This window comes from Cupressus sempervirens, chromosome 6 (genome assembly GCF_028749045.1).
Source record: "Cupressus sempervirens isolate cs-2001-9-10 chromosome 6, ASM2874904v1, whole genome shotgun sequence".
Lineage (NCBI taxonomy): Eukaryota > Viridiplantae > Streptophyta > Pinopsida > Cupressales > Cupressaceae > Cupressus > Cupressus sempervirens.
In genome coordinates, this window is record NC_143123.1 from 590,321,708 (window position 1) to 590,328,238 (window position 6,531).

General features: G+C 34.5%; 1 long non-coding RNA gene across 1 annotated transcript; it reads left to right on the top strand.

The window, feature by feature from the left end:
* The first annotated feature begins 5,214 nt into the window (after positions 1–5,214).
* On the top strand, positions 5,215–6,028 carry LOC149553632 (uncharacterized). The gene is made up of 2 exons (XR_016353417.1): positions 5,215–5,366; positions 5,488–6,028. It is a non-coding gene; the product is annotated as an uncharacterized LOC149553632 (long non-coding RNA).
* The last annotated feature ends 503 nt before the right edge of the window (positions 6,029–6,531 follow it).

Consider the following 6,531-nt stretch of genomic DNA (forward strand, 5'->3'; position numbering starts at 1 on the left):
TATCCAAATTTTCTTGCAACTATTCATTGGACCTTGGTGCACGAGTGTCACCAAATTCTAGATCCACAAATGATGAATCCTCATAACCACAAAGTGCCTCAAATTGTGACATACCTATTAAGATGTGGTAGGTAGCATTATAAAAATGCTCTTGTAAATAAAGATAATGGATCCACACTCTTTATGGTGTTTCTATGTAGTTCCTCAAGTATCCTTCGATCCACTTGTTTATAATCTCTATATGACCATATGCCTATGGTTAGTAGCTTATACTCATTGACAACTCTATACCTTCCAAGTGGAAAAATCCATCAAGAATGTGCTAAGGAAATAGCTTCATTGTCATTGACTATATCTCATAGAAGGCCATGCAAGCATAACACATCTCAATAAAATGACTAAACCATCGAGCTACACAAAATCCCATGGGAATAGAAAATAAATGGGCATATTTGGTAAACCGATCCACCACAACATGAATGCAATCCATCCCTTACATGTTGGGAATTCCAATAATGAAGTCTATTGAAATGCTTTCCCATTTTTTATTGAGTATTGGGAAAGGGTGAGGTAACCCTTCAACAATGTATGCTTGGATTCTTTATGTTGGCGAGTAAGCTCTTCCATGTGATTCTCTCTAGAATTTGTCTATGTGTCTTAAGATACCCTAAGTGTATTGCCAAGGGTGAATTGTGAACATCCCTCAAAATATTATTCTTCATCTTTGATTTCAGTTCTAAATAGATTATATCCTTGTAGTAGATGATATTATCAATTACCTTGTACTTGCCATCCTAATTTTGACCATCTATAAACTAGCATGCACAGGTATTCTTGGATTTATTGACCAACAAATGGGCCTTCTAATTTGACAAAAAGTGTGATAGTGAACATACAATTGGTCTTCTTGATAGCATGTTGACCAACACATTATTCATCCCCTTCATGCACTCAAAATCATATGCTTGGATTTTTCTCACCTATTTCTATTATTGCTCATTCAAGTCCTCCTTCTATAGAAACTATCTTAAACTATTGTGGTCTATTTGCACAATTTTTTTTCTCCAATGAGTTATTTCCAAAACTTTTCTAATGCACATGTATGATGCAAAACATATTGTTATCATAGATTGAGTACATGCATTGACTCCCAAGAGTTTCAAACTCTCAAATGAAATGGAGTGACAATCTTTCATTAACATCATTTTAATGCCTTCTCTCAAAACATCACCCTATGGGAAAATGGGTTTAGTGAAGTCTACTAGTTCTAGTACTAGACAAGTACTAATGAATTCCTTCAATCTATCAATGACTTGTTGTATCTTCTCATCCCATTGGAAAGCCCCTCTCTTTATCAAGTCTTTTAGTGGCGCTCCTAGATATGAAAACCCTTTTGCAAATCTTTTGTAGTAACTACAATATTTGAAGAACCCACACAATTTTATGAGCGTCTTGGGTGAGGGCCAATCAAGAATTACTTGAATTTTCTCCTTATGTATGTGAACTCCTCAAGAAATGATGATGTAGCCCAAGTACAAGAACTTAGTTATCCCAAACTTGCACTCGTTCTTTTTTGCAAACAAAAAGTGTGCCTCCATGATTCATAATACCTTTCTCAAATGACCTAGATGTTCTTCCCATGTATTGCTATAAATAAAAATGTCATGGGATATTGAATAGATTTCCTCCCTCCGTATGCAAACCCCTCTTTCTGATGAGCAATGAGTTGATAAAGTGGAGTATGGCCCCACTATTGAGCATGACTACAATCGACTATCCCTAAAGTGTATTTTGAGCCCAACATACACTACACCTTGGGGTATTAGAGAGTAGAACAATGTCACCTCCCCTTTCTACTAGTGTGAAAAAAAAAATTTGCAAGATTTTTTTCTTCTTCAACATGCTCTTTTTCTCGCAAATAAGAATCTTCATTCTCCTCCTTGTTATCAATCACCACCTTAGTGCATTGGATTTTTCTCTTGCCTACGAATTAGTGTGTTGGCTCCCATGACTCCTTACACTCATAAAAAATATTTTTCCTCTTGGGCTCCTTCTTTATGGTCTCATTAAACAATGACTTCTTCAAGTATGATTTGTTGTCTTTCTCCTTTGGTGTGAGGGGTGATTTTTCATACGTGTCACTCTTAGAAGAAGATGAGGTTGTATCTATGTCCCACACCTTTTGAACTTATTATGTGAGCATGTTAGTTTGAACCCTTTAACCAACCCCTTAAGGATTCTATCAATTTATCCATGAACAAAACTAGCAATCTCCTTTTTGAGATATTTGTGATCAATAGTGACAAATTCTAAAATTTGTGATGTAATTGTACACCAATCCGATCTTCTTCAGTTGAGCTAACTCCTTGAAGTTGAGATCTAGTTCCTTTTTGTCACAAAAGTCTTTAAGTGTGTTTGATTTTGATATATGAAGTGACTCAATCATTACCAAGGGTGACCATATCATAGTCCCACCATTCATGAGTGACTCTATCTAGGTAAAGTATTGAAAACTCAGAGGCCTCATCTTCAAGCACTAGTTTGAGCTAGAAGTAGGTATCAAATTTCTATACCCATACACATATTAATGTTCTCATAGTGTTTGTGCTAATATTTTTGCACACCCATCAAAAGATGATAAATTTATCTTTGCAATATTATATTTTATGTCATCATTGTAATGAACATGGCTCCCAGTGTTAGAATATTTCATTTGTAGACTTGCATAATCCTTGAAGGATAGCTCCCCCACAAGCTTCACATCTCTCCAATCTTGTCTTAGCTATTCTTCTATCTTCATAAAAGTGGCCTTTCACTCTCTGCAAGGAGCTTATGCCCTTTTAGGAAATGTCAACATCAATGATTAGGAGTGTGAACATTTTGTGTTTGACCTTTCGTTGATCAAATTAGTCCTCCTTTCATCAATTGTTTGAATGTTTCTTCCATGATCTGTTATTACTGCTTTTCCTTGGTCATAGCTTTGTTAAGTTGAGCTTGGCTTCTCGTTAGCTCCCTCAACAATGTCAAGATTTTAGTGTTAGGATCACCTATTCTATTCATAGAATGATACCTCCTTTAGGTGTATAGTATGAGCTTGTTTTGCATCCACAACCTAATAGGTTGGTAAGATCACTAGCTTTAATACCACTATAATGTATTGTACAACAAGTTCCCCTTCAATAGTCACATCTTCAATCATGTGGTGATGCCCCCTTTGATGCACTTTAGTCTAATCCTTGAAACTTGACACCCTTCAACTTCCTTCAATACCATTTTAATACCCATTCAATATCCCTCTAACATCCCTTTGACTCCCCTTTGACACCCTTGCAGTACCCTTTAACTCCCCTACAAAACTACTTTGATGCCTCTTTGGTTCCCTTTGACACTCCTTCATATTCCCTTCGACACCTCTAATGTAACTCTTTGACTCTCCTTTAGATATGAGTCAACTATATGATTAAGAGATGCCAAATATATTGTTGATGAATAAATTCAACATAAGACACTCACTAAGACCTTGAATGAAATTGTGAAGAACAAAGAATTTGTATTTTCAAATTATATATCTCAAATTAAATTAAATTTATTTTCAAGTGAAGACTTTACATAATCAAAACATAAGCATATTAGTGTAATGAGTAATTCCCACCAAAATTGTGAATACAAAATATGGAAGGTCTTGCACCTCTGAAACTGCAAACAAAGACCCAATTCCAATTGGAACTATAAATAAACAAAAACATAAAGTTCCACCACGCCTTCCTACAATGCCAACATGACCTTGTAATGAGATCCAAAAAGTTTCCTGAAGGGTTGCAAGGAGACAATAATAGTTTATTAGTTTTCATTTTATAATTACATTATTTAATTAAAAGGATTCATAAGATAATATTATTAAAATTGGGACTGCTTAACTAATTAATCTAATTGAGTCATTTAATTATTTTGGGGACATTACAAAAATAAGTTGGCAAAAGTCAATCCTAGTCAACAAAGTGTGAGGAAACATCCGATCAACAACATAGAAGATACAACCAACAAAACTTTAACAACAATGCATCATACATGGAATAATAAAACAACCATTAACTATTTCTTTCTTGTTTTTGTTGTCCCTTGGATAATCATGAGGAGCAAGTCTTTTTGGAAAGGATTTAGATGATGTTGAGTGATTATGTATAATGGTAGCTATTGTTTTGGGGCTAGTTGGTATGTTTTTTGTTTTTTTTTGGGTGTTTCGTAAGTCACGCCATATGTTTGTATTTTTCCTTCTTCTATTAATTGTACAACATATTGTTTTAGTTATTGGGGAATGTTATTTCTAATCCATGTATGATTTAATCAAACTCTCATCTTCCTAGTATGTCAAGTTCTTTTATGTAGAAGTTTTTAATAGCAACCATTTGCAATAGAAAATACCATTCATACAAGGTTGTGACAGTGTCATTTAGGACCTCATCATTATCCCTTTCATATTCTTTTGATGTGGGTGGGCTTCTAGTTCTATTAATGTGTTAAGTTGAGTAGTTGTTTGCTTCTAATGATTTCCAATTTGTCACTATGGCTTCTTTTGTAATGCCCAAGTTAGTTGCAATGTGGCTGAAGTTTTTGTATAGGAGGATTTTCGTTGAGAAAAATGTTTCAAAGTTGTCACTATTCTCATCTAGAATGTTGTAGAATTAGGGCGTAAATGTAAACAATAGATTTTCCCTCTTTTGTCATTGATTATAATTTGATAAACTAGGTCCACAATCAAAATTTGTTACAAATATGTACACAAAATACCAAAAAAACTCAGGCGAGGCCATTAAGCCAATAGGCATTATAAATATAACTTAAGGTGAGACCAGTGACCATGATAACTACAATTCCAAATTAATATACCTTTAAGAGAGAAGATGGGAAAAATAGCTCATAAACATAGAGATGGTAGTTAAAACCTCACTTCTTATAAATTCTAGAAACAAGAAATAAATAAAAATATATCATTAATAAATATTTAAAAACACTTTAAATATATACTTGTTTATATAAATGTTGGAAAAAATTATTCGTTTAAAAAAGTGAATAATGTTTTTGATTGCTCTTACCACATTCAAATCAATAGGAAGACAAACAAATGTTTTTTTTCATTTATTTAGATATGCAAAACTATATATATATATATATAGAGACTCTTGGCTACTACTTAAAATGAGCACTTGCATATGATGACCGCATAAATATTTGCCACGACACGAACTGAAACAAGTGAAGAAAAACATTCAGGAGTGGGCGAAACCCTAACCTAAATATTTGTTCTTTTCGTTGTTTCCACCGCTTCCGTAATGATCAACGCTCTGTCATGGAGCAAAATATTTTTGGTTACAGCCTTTTCCATGAACTCCATTTTATCCTGCAAAATGTTTCTTATTCACCCATTCCATTTTCATTTTCATTTTCGTAACATTTTCTCAACTGAAGCTCGTACCCCTCTTTTCACAGTTCGCCTGCACCAAGCTTACACTCTCTGACGACATCACTTGGACTCTAAAGTCGCGACCAAAATTGCGGAACCCTCGACAACGTAGAGAAGATCATTCATTCGTTGGAGAAGCGCAGGTGCGCTGAAGTCCAAATTGTCAAAATGGTGAAGACGAGGCCTCGACTTTTCGAATTTACAGAAACAATATTGGAACCTGTTGGTAAACAGATTGTTCACTTGAGTTAACTCTTCAAATGTCCAACTATTACAACAGTTGGGAAATCGGAGTTAAACTACTAACTTCCCTTTGCATTTAAAGGTACAGCTCCCTTCTGATTTGCAGTGAATCTGTTTGTTTCTATTCTTAAGTTGGGGTTTGTTCTTGACCGGAGAACAGGGGAGGTAAACCAAGTTAAGCCTAAACAGGAACTAACTCAGGCAAGTATTTTGGTCTTAATGCTAACCAAATTCGCAAACTCACACATCTTATGAAGCCGCAGAATTTGATGATGTAGTAATAAATTCTATATATGAGTTAGCTAATTAACAAAATGCTTCTAACTCAAAGATGTGAGAGACTAACTTAAACAACAATGGAAGACATAATCTCTTTCAACCTTCAACAACAGTGTTATTATTTTCAGTTTGCTGCATTGCATAGGGGAACAAAGCTCTGTTCATTCCTTAACTCAATTCAAATAAAACAGAAATCTGAAACTATAACAAAACAATGGAAAAGTAAATGATTGATATAAAACACCTTCAACTTGTCTCTGCAACATGAAGTATTTCACACCAAAAGTTACTCGACCTTTCATTAATCTTTCAATTTGGTACATATAGAATTCTGAGATGATCATTACAAAAGGAAAACAATCGGTTTATCTCCTCAAAAATGACAAATGGCCAGAGGCCAATCATTAGTTACAAAATATTAAAAAATGGGATAAAGATCACTTCGCCTTATTTCTATCCTTCAACTTTGCCTTGTAGGCCCTGGCAGCGGCGATGATCAGAATAAGCTCCTCTTGTCGATGAACTTGAACATTGGTGTACCTCAAAAG